This window comes from Tasmannia lanceolata, unplaced genomic scaffold (genome assembly GCF_043159265.1).
Source record: "Tasmannia lanceolata isolate RefF3 unplaced genomic scaffold, GAP_Taslan_0.1 ptg000018l, whole genome shotgun sequence".
Taxonomy (NCBI): Eukaryota; Viridiplantae; Streptophyta; class Magnoliopsida; order Canellales; family Winteraceae; genus Tasmannia; species Tasmannia lanceolata.
In genome coordinates this window covers 28,666,819-28,683,140 of record NW_027518695.1, presented here as the reverse complement: position 1 = coordinate 28,683,140, position 16,322 = coordinate 28,666,819, and the positions used below count along the sequence as shown (strand labels likewise).

At 35.9% G+C, this 16,322-nt stretch overlaps 1 long non-coding RNA gene across 11 annotated transcripts; it reads right to left on the bottom strand.

Annotated features, from left to right (window-relative positions):
- Positions 1-798: 798 nt before the first annotated feature.
- Positions 799-5,451, bottom strand: LOC143851734 (uncharacterized). 11 transcript variants are annotated; one of them, XR_013236480.1, is made up of 5 exons: positions 4,454-5,451; positions 4,321-4,374; positions 3,982-4,025; positions 3,692-3,790; positions 799-3,592 (listed from the first exon to the last, which is right to left on the bottom strand). It is a non-coding gene; the product is annotated as an uncharacterized LOC143851734 (long non-coding RNA). The 11 variants fall into 11 exon arrangements; XR_013236476.1 differs by having other exon boundaries at positions 4,321-5,451; XR_013236483.1 differs by having other exon boundaries at positions 799-3,366; positions 4,321-5,451.
- Between the last annotated feature and the right edge of the window lie 10,871 nt (positions 5,452-16,322).

Sequence of the window (16,322 nt, the reverse complement as noted above, 5' to 3'; positions counted from 1 at the left end):
CCATGACCCATCTGTCGCAGGTTCTAGGCAATAAATGGTTTGGAACATGAATCATGTAGGTAACATCAAAAAAGCAAATGCCCACCAATTTAGGTTGCATGAAAGAGGCTCATAAATTTCCCTCATACATCTGATAAGTTCAGTACAGAGAAGATAATATCATGTGCTGAGAGTGAATCTCATCATTGGATGATTCTAATCCTTCAACTTATGGCCACTAAACGTATGGTGAGAAAATTAAAAAGCTTGGGTCTATTTATCAAGAAAAAGCCCTTACAAATTGGATGGTTAGAATTGTCCAACGGCGTGGGTTCTTTTTCCCATGACCCATCTTTCGCAGGTTCTAGGCAATAAATGGTTTGGAACATGAATCTTGTAGACAATCTTGATGTTACCTACATGATTCATGCTACATGCCATACTTTAACAAACAGTTCTCTTCCTCCTTGGAGTGGTAGCAAAAGCAAACTTGCTTGGATCTTGCCAAACAATAGATCCATGAGCTAATGCAAATAAAACCTCTAATCAAACAATTAGGACAGATCGTAAACAGTCCCAACTGAAATTCAGTAGTCTTTCACTTTTTCGGTGGTTTCATAACCAGACGGTCCAGACCAACGAAATATACCTGCAAGAAACTTCAGCCAATATCACATTCTAATATTTGATTTTCCTCTTTAATATAGCCTGACTTCCTGTGCCAAATTTTTTTTTTTTTTTAAAACATAAGGGTTCATTTTTTTTAATATTTACAAGAAAGCAAGGAAACATACATAAGTAAATGCATGGAGGCATGTCTACAAAGCAAACATCACTCTGGCCAGCTTTCACTAAATTTGAAATAAAAAACTTATAATCATACAAGAAAGATAAATAACTAGAATGAAATACAAAAAGTTCCAGACTCATTGTTTATTGTCCATATGCCCACCCCTGTAGCCGTCCTAGCTTCCCAATGTGCATGTCCCCCATTTTGCCGATTGTTAATGCTGCTCTAATATATCCCCAACAGCTTTGGAAAAAGACGTTTGGTCTTCCATCCTAATAACCGGATCTGTAAAAAGCAAACTCCAGTTGTGTACTTACATTAGAAGATATGTCTGAACTGTTGTTTTCCAGTTATGAAGAAAAAGAGTTCGTAAATTGTTCCGAAGAGCAGAATTCTTGCGTGTCAACTGGATTTAACCTGCTACGATTTTCACAAATGTATCAGTTCCATGTCTCACCCCTGTAATCTATATTTTCAACAACCAAGTAAAAATTAGAAAGAACCCACTGAACCTTAGGAATAGCTGCATGAAATCCAAATTCAATGTCAATTACATTCTAAAAATTCATCAAGAAGACAGCATATCAAGGCACAATTAAGAGAGGACTTACACTTAATCTTGTACAAAATTTCCTCTGAGACATATCAAGACACATATAGCATCCAAAAGCAGAGAATGGGTATCGATCAAGTGTGGAAGAGACCATGAATCAAACTACCATGAAATGGATATTATTAAAGCTTTTAATTGAATGGAATCACCAAAACATTGACAATGAAGAAAATAAATAAAGGTTACCAAGCAAGAGTTTTTATATACTGTGTGCGTTTGGCGTCCAGTATTTTTCAAAAAGTACAGTGGGTCCCCCTTCATAGTTGCCATACATGGCCTGTGTGTGTTTTCCAAAATCAGTATTCACTTTTTTGTGAAGGTCTGAGATTAAAAACCTTATTTTTCAGTCAGGCTAATAATCTCAACCATTTATCGAAAAGTGAATGGGCTGATTTCCAGGAAATCCACTCTGATTTTTTGTAAAATTCGTTTCAGATTGTGGCAGCCAATTTTGAATCCCCAACCAATTATTAGACTCAAAATGAAACGTAATTTTGGGTACAATAATCTGCTTGGTGCTGACAATCGGTTCACAATCTGAAACGAACAGGGTCTTATGATTATAACAACCGATTGTGAGTGCTAAACTGATTATCATACTCAAAATTACATTTGAACAAGGATACTGCTTAGGACAACATTCACCCGACGAAGCAGGTAGTCCTCCAGGGTTTTAATTTTGGTTTGGCAACCAAGCAGGGTATTCGGCTGACATGGCACCCCAAAACTAACTAAAATATATGGATTAACCTGGCTTTTGGGCAACCAAACAGAGCAAAGGAACTTCTGTTGGCGGTCCTAACAGTGTAAAATACAACTCAACTCAACTCAACTCAACTCAACTAAGCCTTTGTCCCAAACTAGTTGGGGTGGCTAATGAATCCTTTAGAAAATTTTCATGAAGTCGGATAAAAGTGTGAAATAATTTAAAAAATATATATATATTTTTAAATATTTTAAATTAAGAAAAATCCCGAAAATTAGGTACAAAAAACCTGTGTATTCTATGTAAATCATAACATCCACTAGAAGAGCTTTTCTCGGTTCTAAAAATTCCGTAAGCTAAATGTACACATCATAACATCTAAGGAACTGTTGGAACCATGTTGAAAGAGCTCTTATTTAATGAAACCAAGCAAACTAAAATATACCACCATACTACAAAACATTATCTAATTTTAGAGGTTAGGTTCAATGCAAACTACAGTAAGGATCCACATTATTATCTATGCAAGGAAGACAAGATCACTGCAGAGGATTTAAAGTTTGTTGCATGAGTACACCCTACTTTTCACTTTGCTCCCCATTTTTTGCTTCCTGAGATGCAACAAAGTATAAAATCATTCTTCACTTTTCTGACAAAGAGTTGTTATTCGAATTGATAGAAAATCTATATATCCTACCAAGTGTTGGTAAAAAATACACTGGAATTTCAGATTATAATAATAAACAACACAAATAAAGCAATAATCCACATGTAACCGAACCAAAAATAATACAAAGAATCAAATAGTAAAGAGAGAGAATGACTTACGGTTGAGTCGAGGCACTGATCTAAACCTTAAGGAAAATATCGCCCCTGCATTTGACGAATCAAACGGTGAAAATGGATTCTCTAGCATATGCCTCCATGATACAACTCGTCCGCTCTAAGGGGACGTGCACTTAAACAGCCCGAAACCCTTGAGAACATGCCTCATGTTTGCGGAATAAATTGGGAAGAAGAAAAAACTTAAAAGCATGAGTGTATGTACGAATATTTATAGGAAACTAAGATAATATTTAAGACACACTTCTCTTTAATTGTAACTTTTAAAATATATATATGACTTTTCACATAAAGTAAATAAATAAAATTTGAATTATTAAATTAAAGAAAAAGGTCAACATTAAGTAAAAAGGTCAACACCAAATTTTGGACTTGACGATGAACCTCTTCAACATCGATGCCAAACCCTCTCAGATCTCCTTGGAGTTGAACCACCTATCAAAAAAGAGAAATGTTATCAGCACTACTGTATTTTGATTAGGGCACTCCTCACTTTATTAAAAGTATGGTATGGTGTCCGATCTAACCTATGGAAATGATTTTTGGGCCAATACCTATTTAGGCTGTGGCCCATCTAATGGACGGTTTGGATCATCCTATGGTGCGGACCATACCGTATTATTAATAAAGTGAGGAGTGCCCTCATTAAAATACAGTAGTGCTGATAACATTTCCCTAAAAAAATCATTACATGAATTTCTAGAAATGTTGATGCTCTACCCGAAACAGAAAAAAAAATCAATTATATTAAGCTACTAACCAATCACTCTTCATCTCTTGTAGCAGCATTAAGCGCATCACACTCAATTATGTTATTATCCACACGAACAATTGTTGAAGATAAATTTCTCTTGGTAGCCTGAAAAACCATAAGACCTTTGATCTAAGAAAAGGTATAATGCATGAGTGGCAGGGAAAGTGCGACGGGGCGTTGCTCAAGTGTGTAGAGACATGCTGTAATGTGTTTTGATGTCGATGTAACAAAGAAATCATAATCTTATGGGAGATTCCTTAAGTTCTCAAGTGGATGAGCATAAAAAGGAATTTGACCTTACTGTGATCAACACAACTCAGCAACCAATTCTGGATGTAACCTGGTCAGTCATAAACTGGTTTAAATTGGCATGTATAAACTGCCTTTTGCTATGATAAAATCCATCTGTCTGCCAGTGAGTGAGTCTTTAGAGCGGGCTTCAGACCCCTCTAAGATTCACCATGCAAACTATTTGTCTGTACCTCACTAACAGAGAATAGGATAACAATTTGCTTGATGTCAAAATTCATTTATATGAAACAAAAAACACCTATTCGGTTCACCTTCTTTCAAAGAAGCGATTCCCAACAAAACACGTAGTTCGTAAATGGAAGGAAAGAAAAGTTTAATGCTACCTAAATTTTGAAGGTTTCAAGTGTCGTTAAAACCTTGGAAGTAATTATCTTCACCTGTAAAACAGCCAACAACCACAAAAATTATAATGTAATAAGAAAAATAAGGAAAATATATCAAATTGTTGAAAGTTACCTTCTTATGTTCCCGTTTGAAGGGAACAAATATTCTCTATGGTTCTGGCACATTTGAAAATGGGTGCTTTTTGTAGAGTGGAGAGAGGGACAACCACTTCTTTCAACAAGAACCATTTCATTCATAAACCCAATTTTCAAAATTAATATTAAAATTAGTAATGATATCGATAAATAAATTAGTATTTGTGGAGGCTATTGGATACCTCATGACATCATCTCATTCCCATTGATTTGTAAATATATAATGACAAAAAGATTTCTGTTATTCTAATATATATTAATGATTGATAATGACAGGAGATGATGAGAATGAAATTGCAAGCATTGAGGCTAATCTTGGAATTCACCTTTCAAATGAGATTGGCGTTTTTCTGTTTTTCTCAGGAGTAATTGTAGGTAGTGAAAACAGATTTAGGTAGTGCTATGTCTAGTTGAGGAGACACTGACATCAGGTTGGTGTTTTTCTGTTTTTTTCAAAAGTATTTGTAAGTAGACAGTGTAGGAAACTGTTGTAGTTGGTATTATATGATCGAGAATCATGAAAAGTTAGTGAGGTTAATGAATTCTGTGTTGGTCTGTCTTTTGTCTATTTCTATTTGAGTTTTCTTTTTGGTGTGTATGAAAAATAGGAAAACCATGCAAACTGATTCATTAAAAGAAGAGGGTAAAATTTCTAAAATATTGCAAAATGAAATCAGGAAGAAGAGTTTTAAAAATGGAAAAAGTCATCTACAAAACTTCAAAATCTCAATTTTATTCAATTAATTAACAAATATTAATGATAAATTGGGGAAACCAATATTTAATCTTGAAAAATGAATAAATAACTCGCAATATTTATCGACTTTGAGCAGTAACTTCTATATATTTCCCTGAAAAAAGACAAAATGTTAAAAAGAAAAAGAAAAACAATGTATATGGTGCTCCGACAAACCCTAGCAATGACTGAAGTTTCTCAAATAAAACAAGAAAATGAATTGTGAGATGCATTTCATGTACTTAAGGGTATTTTGGTCATTGTACTTAATACACACACACACACACACACACACACACACATATATATATATATATATATATATATATATATATAGGGAGAGAGAGAGAGAGAGAGCTCTCACTCCAACTCACACATTTATCTCAATTTCATTTTCACTCAACATGAATAAATATCTTACATTTTTTTCAAATGTAAAATATTTCCAATTAACTGATCAGTCAACTGAGGCAGAACATAATACCAACCAAGGCAGACATCAACATACCAAGCTAGCATCCAAACATGTAGCAACTAGCAATAACTATAGATGCAATCAGAATAATAGATATAAAGGGAAATAGGGGAAAAATAATTGTTGAACTCAAAGTTTTACAAAAAAGAAAAAAAAAAAATGAAAGGGATAAAGGTAAAATGCCTCGGTAAAAAAAGAAGAGAGAAATGGTGGTTACAGATTACGATGTTCCTAAAATAAAAGGGATAAATGATGAGGTTACGTAACTTCCCATAAATGAGGGATGTTGAAATCGTGGAACAAAAGGTAAGGGTGAGCTGGTCGTTGGTAACGGCTCCAATAAGAGAAAGTGGAGATCGTGAAATTGAAGATAAGTGATGAGTTAGCATTAGCCAACGACACCAAGAAGCTCTATAAATAGAGGAAAGATACTTTTGAGAGGGACCAGATCATTTGGAGAGAAAAATGACGCAAAGGAAGAGAAGAACCAAAAAAAGAAGAAGAAATAAAAGAGAAAAAGGTAAACAAAAAAGACCTTTGAAACTAATAGTTTTCTTTTCCCTATTTTCAGACACCAAGAAGCTCTATAAATAGAGGAAAGATACTTTTGAGAGGGACCAGATCATTTGGAGAGAAAAAGGACGCAAAGGAAGATAAGAACCAAAAAAAGAAGAAGAAATAAAAGAGAAAAAGGTAAACAAAAAAGACCTTTGAAACTAACAGTTTTCTTTTCCCTATTTTCAGACTTTCTCCGAGAAGAAGAAAAGTACTTTTGAGTCTCTCCTGGGAGATTTAAAAGGAAGAAGATATTTTCTTACAGGAGAAATATGATGAAGATGTTAATCTTAAGATCTTACATTAATGTGCAAATAGATCCGTGCAAATAAACTAGAATACAAAGAAAGATTGTGAGACTTACCTCGATCAGCCATGGCGGTGATCGATCGGTCTAAGTATTCTACTGCCTCTCTGGTCCGCCTGGTGGGAGAAATCTCCTTTTGCTCAGTTTAGATGGAAGCAGAGACCGACCCCTCTATTTATTGAAAAAGACCTATGGTTCCACCCACAATAAATCCTAATTGGTTTAATCTATTTAACCAACGGATTTAGTTGAATCTAGGGCTACATTAATCATCCATGTCTCAATAAGGATGAGATGCACTGATTACCTTAATACCCTTCACCTTATAACTCCAGTAATTTCATATTTAATCTCATTCTTCAATCTAGACCGTCGATCTTAGATCAATGATTGCCAATATAAGATCCTACATTCTCCCACTTGGGCAAGCATTGAACATAAGACTAACCTTGATACGTATCTAGACTGGAAGACTTCTTGGCCAAATAAGATTAATGTGATGACATCTCAAAAATAGGATCACATCTAACAAGATTCTAACAACGAACCATAGAGGTCAATACTGCATCAAACGGTATACGACCAAGTACGATCACAATTACTAGAAATCTCGTTCAGAGATGATCATCAACAAGCATGGGACGTGTCGTATGGAAATACCATACTTTTATGTGATCATTTACGCTAAATCCAATATTGGTCAACCTTTGTGCTTTTCTCCTGAAGCTCTCATGTGAGTAATAACCGTCATGCTTAACTAGAAAACTTAAGGCTCTTTTGCTTCTTACCTGAAGCCCTTATGTGACTATTACCATCATGCTTAAGAATTAATGCTTCTTACATGAAGTCAACTACTACTGTCATGCTTAAGTATGAAACTTAAGGCTTTCATTCTAGGAATATTTCCACAATTACCCAAATGATAACACATTTCTTGACCGATATGAGAATTTTTTATTAAATCAAACCGGCTGCGCTCTAAGTAACTTTAAGAGCTGCCTACGTACCCGAAATTGGGATCAAGCCTGCACGTAGTTCTTGTTATTCTTTACAATATGTCAATTAAAATGTGCTCTCACTAACCAAGTACATTAAAGGATTAATCAACTGAAAATGGTCATTGTACTTCAAAAAATTATTTTCGACCAATTTTTATTAGCTCTAAGAAAGGTTTCTCGATTTACTACTTGGAAAGTGATTTCATCTTTAATTTGAACCCTCGGGCTTGTGAACATCCGCTGTTTTTTTCTTCTTTTCTACCCAAGGCGACACTCTATCTTCTTATGTCCCTTCTTCCTGCAATGGAAACATTTAATAACATGGCTATTCTCAGTCTTGGGATCTTGTGGCAGCTTCGACGTGTTCCGCTAGAAAGGTTCCTTAAACTTTGGCTTCTACCTTTGAAAGTGAACTCTTTAGTTTTCTCATGTTGTATCAAGTGAGCACCTTTAGTTCTTCCTTTCTTCAAACGATCCTCGTCTTGAACACACACAGAGATCAGCTCATTCAGCTCCCACTTTTCCCTTAATGCATTATAAGTGTCTCTAGTTGTCCAAATTTTAACAGAAGTAAATTCAAGGCCAAGGTACTATAAATGAATCTGATATGTCTACTCCCAGAGGCCTAAGTTTAGATCCCACGTCTATCATTCGTAAGATATGCTCGCGCACACTTTCGTTTCCATCATATTTCATGTTAATGACGGTATTCATTAAAATTCCAATCTATGCTTTCTCATTTTCAACAAATTTCTGCACCACGACATCTAAGAAATCCTTGGCCTTATCATACTCAGGAATACCACCCCTGATTACCTCGGACATATACCTCCTCATGATTAGAATACATATTCGATTGGCCATCACCCATCTTTCATACTTGGTACTCGCTTTACTAGAGCAATATTCTCATTGTTCGGGAGGATCATCTTCTCTAAGATCCAAGTCAAAATCCATGATCCCTAGAACAATCTCTAAGTGTCACTATCGATGGTAGTTGACTGGGTATAGATGAAGCGTTGATTACTATAAAAGTCGAATTGAAACTACGTCACCCACGCATTTATCTAGATTCCTTTAAGAATCCCCTCGAAGTCCTACCCACATCCATGTAATCTCTCCTTTGGGATAAGATCACAATGTGCAACGGTCCTCTCTAGAATTTTACAACAATTTCTTTAATCAATTCACTAGAAGTCCAAACTACATCTAAGTAATCTCTCCTTTGGGATAAGAACACAACATGCAACAGTCCTTTCCAGAACTTATCGCAATGACAACCGATGCAAATCACAATAGCTTTCGAAAATATCAACACCTTTGGTTTGAAGAGATCTTCTAGGCTATTAGACTTTCTTCGATTGCATGTGCTGTCTTGAATTGAGCCAAGTAGGGCTTTCCTTTGGGCCAACCACTACCTACTGTATTTCAAAATGCAAGAAAGTCCTTTAGTTTCCGTGAATGGACCACTTTGGTGGTTAACCACTCACTTCAACTCTTTCCAGATCATGTGAATAGGACAATTATATCAATGCTTCCACTTTTTTAATGATAATTCATCATATAGAGTTTAATTATTGTTATTCACATGCTATAATTCATAGAAGATTTATTTTAGCAATAGTAAACCTAATAAAGCAATATTCCATGAATATCCTTGATACTCTAACTCAACTCAACTGAGCCTGTACCCCAAACTAGTTGGGGTCGGCTAATGAATCCTTTAGAAAATTTTCATGGAGAAAGTGAAAGGATCAACCCGGCTGAAATTGACTAAGTCTAATCTTGACACTAGTTGGGTTCGTCTACATGGATCATTTTCTTCCATTCTATCCTATCCAAGGTCATGTTATTTGTTATGTTCCTAGCCCTCAAGTCTTTCCTCACTAAGTCTTGGCACGAGTCACTTCTTCTCACTGGAGCATCCAAATGCCCACGTTGGATATGTCCAAACCGTCTTAAGCGGTACTCCATCCTTGATGATTCTTCAAAATTATCTATCTATCTTTGATAAATAATCATGGGACAATTTATTGTACTATCTTTGAACAGAATAATTACAACATCCCCCCTGAATTTTTTTAATAATTACTAAAATGCTCATGGACTAATCATCATGATTAATAAATCACCTTTGGGCAATTATAATAATAACTAAACTTATTTACAGCACTTTATCATAATTATTAAAATTAGATAAATTTATAATACCAAATTATTTTTAATGTACTTTAATAATTTCTCAAAATCAATCAAAGCATAATATAAAGGGTATTATTTGCAAAAGAACACCTTAATTATGAAAACCGAACGTTACACATATTATAAAACATGCAAGAGTGACGATATCAATACATGTGTGTGTGTGTGTGTGCATGTCAAAACTTCCAGGTGCCATTAGCAATACTGAAAAAGACTTATACCATACACAAAGATCCCTTTAGAATCTCTTCCTAGAGATTCAAAAGGCAGAAGACCTTTCTCCTCATGGAGAAATATGATAAAGATGACGGTTTCCCAAAAGGAAGGAATGCTCCTCCGGGACAAAGATGATACGGTTCCCAAAAAGGAAGGAAAAGATGATTCCTTTGGAATCACTTCCTGGAGCCTCGAAAGGGAGAAGACCTTTCTCCTCCAAGAGAATAATGATAAAGATGATGGTTCATCAGAAGGAAGGAAAAGAAGATCCCTTCAAAATCTCTTCTTAGAAACTCAAGAGGGAAAAGACCTTTCTTCTCTGGGAGAAAGATGATAATAATGATGGTTCCCTAAAATGAAAGAAAAGACAATCACTTTAGCATCTCTTCCTGGAGACTCAGAAGGGAGAAGACCTTTCTCCTCACAGAGAAATATGATAAAGATGACGGTTCACCAAAAGAAAGGAAAAGAAGATCCTTTTAGAATTTCTTTCCAGAGACTTAAAATGGAGAAGACCTTTCTCCTCCGGGGAAAGATGATAAATATCACTGTTCCCCAAAACAAAGGAAAAGAAGATCCTTTTACAATCTCTTCCTGGACCCTGAAAAGGGAGAAGACCTTTCCCCTCCATGAGATATAATAAAGATGACGGTTCTCCAGAACCAAGGAAAAGAAGATACCTTTGAAATCTATTCCTGGATCCCCAAAAGGAGAAGACCTATATCCTTAGGGAGAAAGATGATAAAGATCAAGGTTCCCCAAAAGAAAGGAAAAAAAGATTCCATTCGATTCACTTCGTAGAACCTCAAAAGGGGGAAGACATTTAGCATCCGAGAGAATAATGATAAAGATGATGGTTCCTCAAAGGAAGGAAAAGAAGATCCCTTTAGAATCTCTTCCTGAAGACTCAACAGGGAGACGATCTTTTTGCTCTGGGAGAACGATGATAGAGATGACGGTTTCTAAAAAGAAGGAAAAGAAGATCCCTTTAGAATCTCTTTGTGGAGACTTAGATAACCTTTTTCCTCTGGGAAAACGATGGTAAAGACGACGATTTCTTCAAAAGGAAGGAAGACAAGATCCCTTTAGAATCTCTACTTAGAGATTCAAAAGAGAGAAGACCTTTCCCCTCAGGGAAAAAGATGATAAAGATGACAGTTCTCTAATGGAAGGAAAAGAAGATCCCTTTAGAATCATTTATTAGAGTCTCAAAAGGGAGAAAGCCTTTCTCTTCTTAGAGAAAGATGATACAGATGACGGTTGTTCAAAAGAAAAGAAAAGAAAATCCCTTTAAAATCTCTTCCTAGAGACTCAACAGGGTAAAGACCTTTCTCCTCCAGGAGAAAGATGATAGAGATGACGATTCTCTAGAAGGAAGGAAAAGAAGATACCGTTAGAATCTCTTATTAAAGACTCAAGAGGGAGAAAGATAATAAAGATAGCGGTTATTAGAGACCCAAGAAGGAGAATACCTTTCTCCTCTAAGAGAAAGATAATAAAGATAGCGGTTCCACAAAAGGAAAGAGAAAGAAAAAGAACCCTTTAGAATCTCTTCTTGGAGACTCAAAAGGCAGAAGACCTTTCGCCTCCTTTAGAAAGATGTTAAACATGATGCTTCCTCAAAAGGAATGAAAAGAAAATCCCTTCAGAATCTCTTCTAGGAGCCTCAAAAGGGAAAAAACCTTTCTCCCCCGAGAGTAAGATGATAAAGATGACTGTCCCCGAAAAGGAAGGAAAATAAGAGCCCTTCATAATCTCTTCCTAGAGACTCAAGAGGGAGAAGACCTTTATCCTTCGTAAGAAAGATGATAAAGAAGATTGTTCCTCAAAAAAAAGGAAAAGAAGATCGCTTAAAAATATCTTCTTAAAGACTTAAAAGGGAGAAGGCCATTCTCCTCCAGGAGAAAGATGATATGGTTCCACAAAAGGAAGAAAAAGAGGATCCCTTTAAAATCTCTTCTTAGAGCCTCAAAAGGGAGAAGACCTTTCTCCTCTATAAGAAAAATGATAAAGATGACGGTTCCCCAAAAGGATGGAAAAGAAGATCCCTTTAGAATCTCTTCCTGACGACTCAAAAGGGATGTCTTTCTCCTCAGGGAGAAAGATGATAAAGACGACGGTTCCCCAAAAGGAATGAAAATATCCCTTTAAACTCTCTTATTGAAACTTAAGAGGGAGAAGTCATTTCTCCTTCGGGAGAAAGATGAAAACGATGACGGTTCCTTAAAAGGAAGAATAAGAAGATCCCTTTAGAATATCTTTCTTGAGACTCAAAAGGGAGAAGATCCTTCTCCTTAAGGAGAAAGGTAATAAAGATGATGGTTCCCCAAAAGGAAACGAAGATCCCTTTTGAATCTCTTCGTAGAGACTTAAAAGGGTGAAGATCTTTCTCCTCCTGGAGAAAGATAATAAAGATAATAAAGACGACGGTTCACCAAAAGGAAGGAGAAAAAGATCCATTTAGAATCTCTTCCTTGAAAAATGATGATGGTTCCCCAAAAGGAAAGAAAAGGACTTTCTTCTCAGGGAAAATAATGATAGTGATGATGGTTCCCCAAAAGGCAGGAAAAGAATATCCATTTAGAATCTCTTCTCAAGAGGGAGAAGACCTTTCTCCTCTGGGAGAAAGACGATACATATGACGGTTCCCTAAAAGAAAGGAAAAGAAGATCTCTGGGGAATCTCTTCCTAGAACTTAGAAAATGGAGAACAATGATAAAGATGACGGTTTCTTCAAAAGGAAGGGAAAAGAAGATCCCTTTAGAATCTCTTCGTAGAGACATAAAAGGGAGAAGACCATTCTCATACGGGAGAAAGATCATAAAGATGCCTGTTCCCCAAAAGGAATGAAATGAAGATATCTTTAGAATCTCCTCCTAGAGACTGAAAAGAAAGAAGACCTTTCTCCTCTAGGAGAAAAATGATAAAGATGACGATTCTACAAAAGGAATGAAATGAAGATCCCCTTAGAATCTCTTCCTTGAGCTTCGAAAGGGAGAAGACATTTCTCCTTCGAGAGAACGGTGATAAAGACAGTTTCCCAAAAGGTAGGAAAAGAACCCTTTGGAATCTCTTCATGGAGACTCAAAAGGGAAGCCTTTCTTCTCCTACAGATAGACGATAAAGATGACAGTTACCTAAAAGAAAGGAAAAGAATATCCCTTCAGAATCTCTTCATGGAGATTCAAGAGGGAGTAGGTCTTTCTCTTCTGGGAGAAAGATGATAATCATGATGGTTTGCCAAAAAGGAAAGAAGATCCCTGGCAAACAAGCAGGGTATTCGGCTGACATGGCACCCCAAAACTAACTAAAATCCATGGATTAACCCGGCTTTTGGGCAAACAAACAGAGCAAAGGAACTTTTGCTGGCGGTTCTAACGGCGGATAAAAGTGTAAAATACAACTCAACTAAGCCTTTGTCCCAAACTAGTAGGGGTCGGCTAATGAATCCTTTAGAAAATTTTCATGAAGTCGGACAAAAGTGTGAAATATTTTTTAAAAATAATTTAAATTAAGAAAAATCCCAAAAATTAGGTACAAAAAACCTGTGTATTCTATGTCAATCATAACATACACTAGAAGAGCTTTTCTCAGCTCTAAAAATTCTGTAAGGGCCCGTTTGGATACCTCATGCATTTGTATTTTGATTTGGATTTGAGTTTTGGATACAAAATACATTATTCATCTTCATGATCATGTTTTAAGAGAGAGACAGAGAGAGATGAAGAGAGGGAGGGATGTCTCATCGCTGCTGCCGGAGCAACATTGAGGAGCACACGGTGAAGGAAGTTGCTACAAATGTTTATTTCCAAATAATGTCTAGCAGAAAAGATTTGAAAATCAGATTTTTTGGCACTGTTGTAGATGATTTGGAAATCTAAGGATCTGATCCAGGTCACAAAATATCAACTAAATCCAAATCTAAATCTTGTGGGTATCCAAACGTGGCCTAAGCTAAATGTACACATCATAACATCTAAGGAACTGTTGGAGCCATGTTGAAAGAGCTCTTATTTAATGAAACCAAGCAAACTAAAATATATCATCGTACTACAAAACATTATCTAATTTTAGAGGTTAAGTTCAATGCAAACTACAGTAAGGATCCACATTATGATCTTCAAGGAAGACAAGAACACTGTAGAGGATTTAAAAGTTTGTTGCATGAGTAACACCCCACTTTTCCACTTTGCTCCCCATTTTTTGCTTCCTGAGATGCAACAAAGTTTAAAATCATTCTTCTCATTTCTGACAAAGAGTTGTTATTCCAATTGATAGAAAATCCATATATAGTACCAAGTGTTGGTAAAAATACACTGGAATTTCAGATTATAATAATAAACAACACAAATAAAGCAATAATCCACATGTAACCGAACCAAAAATAATAGAAAGAATCAAACAGTAAAGAGAGAGAATGACTTACGGTTGAGTCGAGGCACTGATCTAAACCTTAAGGAAAATATTGTCCCTGCATTTGACGAATCAACGGTGCAAATGGATTCTCTAGCATATGCCTCCATGATACAACTCGTCCGCTCTAAGGGGACGTGCACTTAAACAGCCCGGAACCCTTGAGAACATGCCTCACGTTTGCGGAATAAATTGGGAAGAAGAAAAAACTTAAAAGCATGAGTGTATGTCGAATATTTATAGGAATTGAAGATAATACTTAAGATACACTTCTCTTTAATTCGCATAAAGTAAATAAATAAATTTTGAATTTTTAAATTAAAGAAAAAGGTCAACACTAAGTAAAATAAAGATAGATCACCAAATTTTGGACTTGACGATGAACCCCTTCAACATCAATGCCAAAACCTCTCAGATCTCCTTGTAGTTGAACCACCTATAAAAATGGGGAAGTGTTATCAGCACTACTGTATTTTGATGAGGGGATCTAACCTATGGAACTGATTTTTGGGCCACAACCTATTTAGGCTGTGGCCCATCTAATGGACGGTTTGGATCATCCTATGGTGCGGACCATACCATACTTTTAATAAAGTGAGGAGTGCCCTCATCAAAATACAGTAGTGCTGATAACATTTCCCTAAAGAAATGGTTACATGAATTTCTAGAAATGTTGATGCTCTGCGCGAAACAGAAAAAAATATAAATTATAATCAGCTACTAACCAATCACACTTCATCTCTTGTAGCAGCATTAAGCACATCACACTCAATTATGTTATTATCCACACGAACAATTGTTGAAGATAAATTTCTCTTGGTAGCCTGAAAACCCATAAGACCTTTGATCTAAGAAAAGGTATAATGCATGAGTGATGCAGGGAAAGTGCGACGGGGCGTTGCTCAAGTGTGTAGAGACATGCTCTAAGGAGTTTTGATGTAGATGTAACAAAGAAATCATAATCTTGTGGGAGATTCCTTAAGTTCTCAAGTGGATGTGCATAAAAAGGAATTTGACCTTGAAATCTTACTGTGATCAACACAACTCAGCAAACCAATTCTGGATGTAACCTGGTCAGTCATAAACTGGTTTAAATTGGCATGTATAAACTGCCTTTTGCTATGATAAAATCCATCTGTCTGCCAGTTAGTGAGGCTTTAGAGCGGCTTCGGATCCCTCTAAGATTCACCATGCAAACTATTTGTCTGTACCTCACTAACAGAGAATAGGATAACAATTTGCTTGATGTCAAAATTCATTTATATGAAACAAACAACACCTATTCGGTTCACCTTCTTTCCAAGAAGCGCTTCCCAACAAAACACGTAGTTCATAAATGGAAGGAAAGAAAAGTTTAATGCTACCAAAATTTTGAAGGTTTCAAATATCGTTAAAACCTTGGAAGTAATTATCTTCACCTGTAAAACAGCCAACAACCACAAAAATTATAATGTAATAAGAAAAATAAGAAAAACATATGAAAATGTTGAAAGTTACCTTCTTACGTTCCCGTTTGAAGGGAACAAATCTTCTCTATGGTTCTGGCACATTTGAAAATGGGTGCTTTTTGTAGAGTGGGGAGAGAGAGAGAGAGAGGGACAGCTACTTCTCTCAACAAGAACCATTTCATTCATAAACCCAATTTCCAAAATTAATATTAAAATTAGTTACGATATCGATAAATAAATTAGTATTTTTCGAGGCTATTGGATACCTCCTGACATCATCTGATTCCCATTAATTTGTAAATATATAATGCAAAAAGATTTCTATTATTCTAATATATTAATGATTGATAATGACAGGAGATGATGAGAATGAAATTGCAAGAATTGAGGCTAATCTTGGAGTTCGCTTTCAAATGAGATTGGCGTTTTTCTGTTTTTCTGAGGAGTAATTGTAAGTAGTGAAAACAGTTTAGGTAGTGCTATGTCTAATTGAGGA